Source organism: Ammospiza caudacuta, chromosome 1 (assembly GCF_027887145.1).
Source record: "Ammospiza caudacuta isolate bAmmCau1 chromosome 1, bAmmCau1.pri, whole genome shotgun sequence".
In the NCBI taxonomy this organism is placed as follows: Eukaryota; Metazoa; Chordata; class Aves; order Passeriformes; family Passerellidae; genus Ammospiza; species Ammospiza caudacuta.
In genome coordinates, this window is record NC_080593.1 from 45,562,300 (window position 1) to 45,573,700 (window position 11,401).

Sequence of the window (11,401 nt, forward strand, 5' to 3'; positions counted from 1 at the left end):
TATAGTGGTATCTTACAGGAGGAAAGAAAAACCTACTGTGACTGATAAAGAAGGAGCACTTGCTCAATTTCAGGATGAGCTTCACATTAGAGCTAATGATAAATTCAGAGAATGAACCTAGAAGAATGAGAAGGGACAAGGGTGTGGGGATTGTGGCAGCCAACAAAGAACACCCCAAAACATACAGAAAACACGTAAAGAAAAGGAACTATACAAACCTCAGAGCCTGGTGTCTGCAGGAGCCTTTACAAACACAACACAAACAGCTTATCGGTACAGCCCTCGCAAAGAACACAAAATGTATAGTTCCTGTCTGTCTGCGTTCTGGTTCAAACCATCCCTATCTCCATGGTTTTACTGCTTTGCTTGTGAGCAGAGCTCCCCTCCCAAGGTTAAAAGCACTCCCAGGTCTCCAGAGAACCTACCGGCAGGACAAACTGCCACCTGCCGGCAGGACTGCCTTAGTACCCGAACCCCCAAATCCCACAGGACATTGTGCCAGCCAGTTTCCTGCTTTCAGCCCACTCCTATAAGTGGAAAAAACAATCACTCACAAACCCAGCCCTGCCACGAACCATGCTCAGGGCTCTTATCAAGAAGGAGTGCACCAGAACACACAAGTCATGACAGAAAAGACCACAAGAAAACCACCCAGAGACAGTTTCATTCCCACAGAACAGTGCCCCTGAGTTGCAGTTCTGATGGAAGCCAACACCTTACAAACAGCACAAAGTGGCTGTACTACCCAGAAATGCCTCCTCTGAGCACAGGGAAAGAACTGCTGAACAAAAGTAGTGTGGGCAGCAAAACAACTCCACTCTGGATGTGACCTAAGGGAAGTGCTGGGCTGCTTGGCAACCTTCAAAACACAAGCTTTGGTCACTGGGGCGTATCACATGCCTGCCCCGAGTATCTTCCAGGAAACTCCACCACATCAAACCCCAGCAGCTGGTGCTCAGCCCACAGCCAGAAAGGGGCAGCCTAAATATCCTCTCCTTCTTAAACACAAACAAAGCAAACAAACAAAAACAAAATATGCCTCAGTAGCACTCTCAGGCAAATCTTGCACTTCTTGTAAAAGAACTAAAACATCATAACTTGTCACTACCTTTTGAGGCAGCTGAGGAAACAGAAGTAGATACAAGCACAGTAACAAAAAGAGACAGGAGAAACAAGGAAACTCTAAAGAAAGCTGGAAGAATAAAGAACTCTACTACATTACTTTGTGGGACCACATACTGCTCTCTTTGGTTTTCAGTTCTGTCCTACTTTCCACATGCATATTACACTCAATCTTGACACTTAGCTCTGAGTTTTTTAAGTTCCTCTGTTTTAAATCTTTGAGAATGGACAGTCAATAAATAACAATCCCAAAGTACAAAAAGCACACAATACCTGCATAGGGTCACTTCCAGTGCTGGCTTTATACTAGTTAAGTAAAAGTAACGTTCTCTGCAGACAAGGGCTACAGCATGGAGGCTAGAGTCCAGCCACATGTAACACAAGAAATCGAAGTTTGTTAGGTTGAGGCTATTCCATGCCAAATACCAGAAGATTCTGACTGCTAATTTTGCTCCGTGTGACACTGAGATTAGCCACCTAATCTAGATCAACAAGGAGACAGGAGGCCATGACTACATTAGCAGTCTCCTTTTTCAGAAGACCTACAAGTCTAACCGTACTCCATCGATAGAAGCAAGAAGGATACTCTTTCTCTAAATGTGTTTCCAGCAGATATTTCCTGGCTGCTTGGAACAGCCCAACAGCCTCATCTTCCCCATGCTTTCTGTCCATTGAGACAGTGATGGAATGAACTCATCTTTAACACTACAAAGAGATCCACATAAAAATGAAAAGCAGAACAGTTCTACCACACAATTAGGATGCTACCTATGCTACTGAAGTGGAAAACATGGCCTGTAGTCATCCATTATTTGAGTTCTGTAGGCCCACAAAGACACAGTCGTTATGTATTGACTGAGGTCTACAGTTACAAGTTTTTCTTTTGTATATACATGTAATACAGTTACAAGTTTTTCTTCTTTGTATATATATGTAATTGTTAAATAATGCTCAAGAAAAACTTGAGCAATAGGCAAAACCCCAGGACCTACCATATGGTATTCAATGTCTGTTCTAGGATGCTCAGAATCTACTGAAACGGTACTGAAGTCTTTCAAATAATACTGCTGAACTCAGGACATAGGTTTCAATGTAAAGCAAGTAGTTAGCTTCTCAGGCAAAGGGAAAAAAAAAATCCAATTCACTGATTTGTCCAAAGGAAAAGATAGCCTTAGCATCCTTACATATCTGTAGTCTCACTACTGTCTGCAAAGCCAAACATCTGGAAGAAAAGCCCTTCAACATGAAAACTGTCTCATACCTCAAACTCAGATTCCTCAAACAGCCATAGCAGCTTCTGTAACTTGACTGATGTGGTATGACATGATTTGAAATTGCAAATTCTGGCACACCTTTTACCAAAGTTGTTTAAGCAGTGGTTCTTCTGCCTCTGAACATGGAAAAAACTGCACAAAATCCTCTGAACATGGAAAAAACTGCACAAAATCCTGGCTTCCACAGGAAAACAAAAGATTCCATGCCAACCTCTTTTTGGCTTGGCCAAACACACCAGCTAAAGACTAGGATAAAGTTGAGAATGTCAAAGCTAACGAAGATGAAAGTCTACAGTTCCAATGTGAGGAATGCCATTGTTTACCAGGCTGAAGTCTCCCTGCTTTGGTTCCATCCTACATACACATTCCTGCTACAAATAAAACCTGAGACAGATCTGGTGGTTTGGTCCATTAAAGTATCAGGACCCTACAGAACACAATGTCATAAATTTCAATGAACTTTGCTTTAAATTAAGGTATGGAAATATTTCTCCCTGTAGATAAATGTACCCATAGTCATGATTTTTACATTAAACAGAAAATAAAAGGAAACTCTGCCACCATGGCTATTCTTTTAGACTAAGAACAAAAGCTATTCATGTACCAAAGGCATGCTGGCAATGCACTGTTCAGCAGCAGTAAGAATAAACACATTCATTAACCATTAGGATCTTCCAGCTGCCAAGAGAGACTGCAAATGTCTCAAAAACCCATTGATAAATCACTGAGTACGAAAACCCTGAAAAGCAATTGTCCTGCTTTTCCTTGTTGTTCAGTCCAGCTACAAAATGTGCCAGCCACTAAACAATGGCTGTCAACAAAGCTTTCACAGAATCACAAGCAAAACATGAGAATTAAATCTTATGTAGCTTGTTCTTTACAGATGCTTACTTTAAGTGAAAAATGTGTTGCTTCATTATGGACACACATACATACACTGCAGGAAAAAGGTAAAGCTGAACTTCCTGTAGTATGGAACTAAATTGATTATGGAATAAAAGCTATTTTCACATATTTAAATGCACCAATAATCAAATGTAGCTATTTAGTCTTCCTCACTATTCATTGCACTACAACAGGAAAACAAAAAATGCAAAAAAAAAAAAAAAATCCTCACAAAAATCTACTAGGCACTTGCCTTCAGTAATTTCTCAAAAGAACGCACCCAGAACAATGATCAACACTTACTGCCCCTATCTTGAACAAAGTACATATTTAGGAATGATAAGTGCTTCTCAAAACAAGGGAAATCTAAGAAGAATGCCTTTAAAAATGTAACACTGGACTTGTAATTCCAACAGTTGCTTTCATAGTGACTTCGGAATTGACAGTTTCCACTAAAAACATGGATTATATTAGAAAGCATAAATAAGTAAGAGAGCACAGCAGAATTCTGCTTAAGGAAATACCAACGAAAGAAACGTCATCAAACCACAAAAAGACAATCCTAGATATAATAAAAACATATGACCAAGATACAGATTAAGAGGTAGTGTGACAACCTGACACAGGAGAGGAATCAGAAAAAACCACCAGGTAACTTGAAAAGGATAAGAGCTGGAAAGCACCTGTGGGAGGATATGAGGGGGGGGACAATCTGCATGGAGTTGACTGAGAATGTACCAAAAGCTAGACATAAAATTCAAAATGGAGGCAATGATGCAGCAGGCACAGAGAATAAGATCATTTTGTCAGAGTATGCTAGACAGAAATAGTCAGACTCAGAAAATTGTTCTAGTAATGCCAAAGTAGCTATCTCATGTTAACAGGACTGGCATTTTCAGAATGCTATAGAGAAAGGAAGATTGTTCAGAATTTAGAAATTGCTGCTTAGAGAAATGTCATAAAAGAGAGAGAAGAACCTAAAACTAGACCAAGCTTACAGGATGAGACTGATGACAATAACTTACAATCAAGTAAATGGGCTGAGGAAAGGACCAACATTCTCATAGTTTTATTTAAATGAGAGACCAAGACAGCTGGGAGAGGAGTAGACAGGGGTATAAAAACGATGAAGGTTTTTCAAAATCATGAAGATAACTTCATTAGGGGAAAGAAGAACTGATATTCACCAAAATCCTGCATAACTAGGACAAATACTGACAGAAACTGCAAGATTGGTGTCACTGCGCACAGGAGTAGCAGTCATAAACTACCAGGGTAAAACAATCAGCAGATCCAGATAAGAAAAAGCTATGGACAGGTTCCAACACTAAATAGTTCTGCATGATGGGGGTACTTATGCTGACAGCAGAGAGTGGCTGAGTACGTGATCTCCATACCAGTACCTGCAGTTTCTGAAGTCAGAAACACAGTCCTGAGCTGGCTGGTCCAACAGAGCAGAGTCTTCCTTATGCTCTTTGTTTGAGCTCCAGCTCCATCAAGCAGCATTTAACATCTCTCATATTGATAAAACTGAGAAAAATGTGGAAGTCCCACCCCAAACCAGGAGCAGAAAAAGAAGCAAATTCTAGAACAAGTTATGCTCCACTGAAAGAGAAATGTAACCACAACAGTAAAAGAGAAAGGTAACCCCAACAGAACTCAGAGAGATTCAAATAACGGGAAGCAATTCAAAACTGTTAATATTTTATCAACAGTTTTTTGCTTAGTTTAAAGCTAGAAGTCAACCAGCAGGCCTGTAACAGGTACCAAAATCAACCAGAGCACCCTGTTGAACAGTCTCAGAACAGCAAGCACATTGTGCCTGGTGGTAACTCACATACCTAGAATAGAACAGCCACAGGTACAGCATTCTCCCCATCACCTGCATAACAACAGTAAAGCAATCTCACAACAACGTGTAATACCTAAATCCCTATGGACTTAGAGTAATCGTGCTTTATCATGTTTGAAACAGAAGGAATAGAAATTCTGCCTTTCAACACAAAAACACCTGTCTTGTGGGGAGACACACATACAATGGAATGGAATGGAAATTCTGTGGGCCCTAAGTATATATTTTAAAATAAAGTGATTTATTTTGATTCTTTATGATTCACATAAAGAAATGGTCTGAACAAGACCAGTTATCTGTAGGATCTGTCAGTTATCAAAATGGGCTGATGTTACCATGAAGATGGTAATTTGGTGTAGGAGAATGGAATCTCTTTCGTATGGGAACATATTTAAAGTCTGAAAACGGATAGAGACAGGATGAAAACCCAGAGAAAACTTTCTGCACCCAAACATTGCTAGGAGATTGTGTGAATGAGACTTGGCAGCAAGAGAAAGTTGGTTTCTCTGGGTGTTATGACTCCTTCCACTGCAGTCACTGCAGTAACGTGCAAGTTACACAACCCACAAGGAAGGTCAAACAATACCAACTCTTCTCACTGACACCTTCCTGCTGAGAAATAAAAGACATTTTGTTTGACCCCTCCAGTAATGAAACTTTTTTAGAAATTAAAAAAAAAAAACCCAAAACCTACTAGTGTTAATTGCAAACAAAGTAAGACACAGAACAGATTATTACCACAGAGCATTTCCCAATAATTCAACAGCCCTCAGGAAATTGTCCTGAACAGCCAGAAAACACATTCCTACATGTGCTTAGTAAGAGTAATTAGTACAATGAACAAATGAATTATGCAAACTAATGAAGGAGCTGGGCAATTTAAATTACAGTCCATTCATTCTCTCCCTTTTCAGAGAAGGATGAAGGAAACCTACATGGCATATTAAGCAGTTAGCTCTTGAATCACAAAGTACGCCATACCAAAATCAATGCAAATTGTGAGTATTCAGACATGCAAAACCAGACATAGTTAACTTACTGAAGATGTCTAAGGATTCTATGTTAAGCATATTTTAAGATTAAAAAAAAATTAAAAAATCAAAAAGCCTCACAAAAATATTCTGGCAGTCAGACAGCTATCACAAGAGTAATATCCAGTGATATTTGACTTCCATCCCCATCATACTCCCCATTTCCAGAGGGACAGGATTTGTCAGACAGCAGGTAACAGATAAGAAAGAGGCAATCAGACTAAGAGGCTTTTGTAATTCATAAAATTGGGACTACTGACCAATTTAGAGATACTCTGCTTTTTCATGTCAAGATTACAGCCCTTCCTGGTCTACAAAAAATGGGATGGGGGTGGTGGTGCTTGTGGTGGTGTTAGAGAAGAAAGCCCCCAGCTCCAGTTGCTGTTTTCATCAACATCTGACTGAAAGTATTCACATCTGCACTGCAATTGCAGAAAAGACAGACCTTGAAAGGCATTTCCACTCCCTTTCTAGCAAAAAGAACACTAGATGGTGCTACATCCGTATTCCTACCTCTACACTCTCAGAAGATGAGAGCAGCAAGAAAAAGTTAAAAGGAAAAAAAACCCAACTAGGACACGATAGGTGCCTCCCACACGAAGCAGCACTATGCCACTTCCATACAGTGCTGCCCCACTGTCCACCAACCTCAGGGCTTGAGTCCCCTGCCCATTTACCTGCAGGAGCCCCACAATCAATAGAAAACTTGAAGTCAGACTACACTGAACTTTTCTCCTAAATCTTGCTAACAAAACCTAGAATGAAATATTACAAAACAAAATATCTATTACAACCTCTACTGAGTAAATTTTCAGGTTTAGTGTTTAAAGTGCTCCACCACACACAAAGTAGGCATTATTATTTTTCATAATAACACTTAAAACATTCAGAAACAATTTTTTTCAAGGATTAACTATCCTATTTCATCTGCCCTTCTGTGCTGAAGTCAGCACAGATTCAAAAGCATTTACCTGCATAAAGCTTCACTTGCAACCTGTGAGCTTTGGATGGTGCTTTAGTATAAAATTCAGTGGGAAAGGTGCTTTTAGGGTGCTGTTCCTCTCTCAGACACTGGCTCAAGGAAATTTTTCACCACACTGCTTTTGTCACCTGGACCCAGCCCTACAGTGCTTACTGCCTCTGTTATGCCAACAGAATTGCTTTTAGGACACACAATAGGACAATAAGAGAGGTGTGACCTAACTAAAAAGTAAGGCTCATCTCCTCTCTGACACAAAAGCACAGCAAGGAATTCTATCCAGACCAGTTGCCTAAAATACCTCTAGTTGCACTCCCACAGAAATCTGTTCAAGCCCAACTCTGAGATGGTTTGGAGACAAATGCTTAAGCCAATCCCATATCCAAGAATACACACTTAGCACAATCAGAACGTGCCATGCTCTCAGCTGCATTGACTTTGCTCTTGGGTCCCAGGCAGAAAAGATGGTGCTGCTGACAGAGAATGCCAAAGTACCTCTCTACTCCCAGCAAACACAATGGGAAACAAAAACAATAACAAAAAGAAAAGGAAGCAGCATTAAAAATTCTTTGAGCATCAATAGTCTGGAAAAGTTAAATAGCAAAATGTGCACACCATACAATTTACTATTAGCTATATCAGAGATGACTCCAATTACCATTAGCTTGCTGCATTCCAGAAAGCATCAACACATCACACTGTGCCTTAGTTTCCCATTCTTTTCTTAAATGTGCCCACACCTTTATTCACAAGAATTTTTGCAGCTAATTTGTACAATAGGCTGTAAGTGTAATTTAGGACTTTAAAAAATATAGATTGCCCTGATTGCTGAATTTGAGCTCTAGGATTAGTCAAGGCTCGGTATCAGAAAAAAAAGTATAGTATATGCAGACTTGATATAAGAAATTTTTTCCCACTGAACAATTTAAAACTGTAAATAGTGATAACTTGTCAATCAGAACTAAACAAAGTCTTCATGTTAAAGTCTTTGACAATCCTGACAATTCAGTCAAGTATTTATCTTTCAGATTGTTTCAAGGGTATACACACTGCATACCTGCACACAAAACTGACAAAGATTTTACAGAGGGAATATGAGACCAATTCCTTACTTCCAGCCTATGCCCTCTGAAACCTTCAAAATGCAGAGCAAGAAGCTGAAACTCAAAAATCCATAAACACCATAAAATGCCCCCAAATAACCAAACAATCAACAAAACCACTGCTATTTCTACTGAAAGTCACATCATGTTGTTCTCAGGTCACAAACAGTACAAATCTGACACCCCAGAATAACAAATCCATTTTTAAAAGCAATTTAGAACCAATCTGTAAACAACACTTGGCTGACAGCTAAGCAAGAAGAAAGAGATTCAGAAACTACACCAGGCTTGAAGGAATGTGAATTAGCAAGAACATGTGCTGGTCTCCATTTAATGAAAACTTTTTAAATGTTAAAAAGTGAATTTGTCTTGCCTTTCAAGAAACCATAATCAAGAAGGCATCTTGATTCATTAAAGAAGTTGGTTGTCCTGGCTTGTTGTCAGAGACAGAAAAACAAAGTTAAATTCCTGTTAACAGAGCAGGAAGGAGAGGGGCTGAAAGGGAGACAGGCCACAGCCAGCAGAATAGATTGCAAGATCCTTCTACAAGGGGCCTGGAAAACAGAGTTATATTACCCAGAATGCATTTATGTGATGAGCAGTTTCTAGTCTACCTAACAACATGGAAGTCAAAAGGATCACCATTTTTGAACTAACCAGTTAAGGAGCTCTAAATCCATGAAAACAGGGAAGGAAGGATGGCAAGTAAGTTTGTTTATTTAAACAAAATATTTATTGTATGTAGATGCATACCTGACAGAGTGACTCCAGGGTTAATCCTGCTGCTTGCCTTCCCACAGAAATCAGGGTGGACTTGAGAGCACCTCTGCCCATCTTTTTTTTTTCAGAATATCAGCCTTTAGTAACTACACAGCTGTTGGGCTGATCTAAGCTAAGGCATGCTACTAAAGCAGCTGCTGACAGTCACCATTAGCTAGTTCTCTGATTTAAAGACAGTTCTAGAAAGGGCTGACAGTAACTCAGAATAAAAGTAGCTGGCTGCCAACTAGAATGGCCATAGTCTTATTGCTGTTTTTCTCATTTCTCCCTTCCAAAAACTCAGCTGACTCCTCAAACATTCCCAAAAGGACTTAGAACTCACAAGGTCACATCAGGCTAAGAGAAGCCTCAGAGCTCAGCCAACAAACCATGGACTTGGAATGAAAGCTGCCTGTCATTTCATGGCCATAACCATGACTAAACTGAGTTACAGTGATTATTCAAACACAAAAAAATGGGTCAGCTGACCACAGCACTAAGAATCCAATTCTGTTTAAAATACCATATTTCAACACATATTCCATTTATGTGTATGAATCTATAACAGGGTATTCAGCCTTTCATAAAAGCATGCAGAAGAAGCTATTCCATATACATTAACTTTTACTGTTCCAGAACAAATGTGAAAAAACGAAATGGGTTTGAAAAGCAAAAGTGTGTACAGGAAAAATGTCAGATCCTATTTCTCCCATCCCTATTTCTCCCATTCTTCATATGAGAAAGCAATTCTCATATGAAAATGGAATTCTAAATTATGCTGAACATTAGGACAAGCATTCCATAAACTTTAAGGTGCAGTGTTCGCTTCTCCTCATCCCTGACTTTTGTTATTTTCCAAACAAACTTTCAAATGGTTCAATTTCCTTAGTACATAAATACAAAAAATTGTATTGTAAACCTGGTTTCACAGCTATCATTGATCTGGCCTATTTGCAAGGACCTTAAACATTCCAAAGTGCTCTCAGTGAAAATCCTGGTGCCGGGGAAATCACTTAAAGAAGAAGAAATCTGCAGAACAGCGAAAACACCATCCATGAAGCAGATACCCCATCAAGAGCTTAAGAACAGAAGCTTAACTCTACACCACCAGATGCTCACCAAGGTAAAGGATTTGACTGCTTACCAGTAATGGTGCAGGCATCTCTGTACTCTCTGCAGTCTGGCACATCATCTTCCACGCCTTCGCTTACATAGTGCTCCTCGTGAATGCCTGTGTCGCGGGCTAGGACTGCATGGCTCGACAGCTCCGAGGGAGGCACGGCGGCGGCCAAAGTGCAGTCGTGCAAAGCTGTGGCGTCCAGCTTGGCAGGTTTCACAGGCTCGTACAATGTGCCATCAGGGGGACCAGCACTGGAGGCCGGGGCTGGCTGGCACAGATGGAACTCCTTGTCTTCGCTAGAGTTGGCTTCAAGAAGTCTGCAGAACACAAAAGGAACAAATGGTCAATTCAAGCCATTCCAAACAGTGTATACCAGGACAGATGGTTTTCTTTTCTTTAAACATTAGTTTAACCTGAGAAATTCAGCATTTACTGAAACCCCTACACTCTTCACAGAGCAGCTGCCCATCTCTGCACTTTGCCCAGTGGTGTACACTCTGCCCCTTGCACAGTAGCAAAGTGTCAGTCCTTGTACTGCGTTTTTTACTAACAGCTGATTAAACATCCATATTTTTGCCAATTTCAACTTGCAGTAAGCACAGTCCATTCACCTTGACTCATTCACCAACTTTCTCTCATGTCAGCAGGTCAAAGTTTTGTGTAATCCAGCATCTATATGAGCCAGGTAATACAGACAGGCTGCACATCCCTGGTTGATTTAATAACCCCTGGAACTTTAATAACACTATAATTTGAAATCAACTGATAGCAAACAAAACAGCAATTATTAGAAGTTTATACTATGACTGTACTAGACTTTCCTCTCCACTCTACACCCAGCCCCTCACTGACAGACTGGCAGCTGGCATCTCTAGTGCCCTTTACAGAGAACACAGGAAACAAAATTCACGGTGCCCTGGGTTAAAGGAGTGACCATGCTGCTGCTCTCCAGTGCCTCAGTCTCAAACTGGGAATGAAGTCCCTCCATGCTGGATACTGATGTCCCCAGCAAGATGGAATTGGCCAGAGAAGGTCTCCCAGAACTTAAGCAAACATTTTGTTTAAGGAGCTAAAGGCACTGCAAAAACTGATGGTGTAGTACTGCCTTTGGTTATCAGCAGTCTAAGGAAAGATGCAAATGCTCCCTACTGCTAGGAAAGGAAAATATTATCATGGGATTGCAGAAAAAAAATTTTGAGAAAAGACTTAAAACACTTTATATATGTAATAGCTACAACGCATAAGCAGCAGCTGAAGAACAAGCCACACAGGAACA

General features: G+C 40.2%; 1 protein-coding gene across 2 annotated transcripts in view; it reads right to left on the reverse strand.

The window, feature by feature from the left end:
* Window positions 1–10,432, reverse strand: part of TRAK1 (trafficking kinesin protein 1) — an 81,167-nt gene extending 70,735 nt beyond the window's left edge. For both annotated transcript variants that reach the window (XM_058818884.1, XM_058818876.1), the window contains exon 1: window positions 10,150–10,432. The gene's annotated coding sequence lies outside the window, so the exon portion shown is untranslated. The remainder of the gene's footprint in view (window positions 1–10,149) is intronic.
* Between the last annotated feature and the right edge of the window lie 969 nt (window positions 10,433–11,401).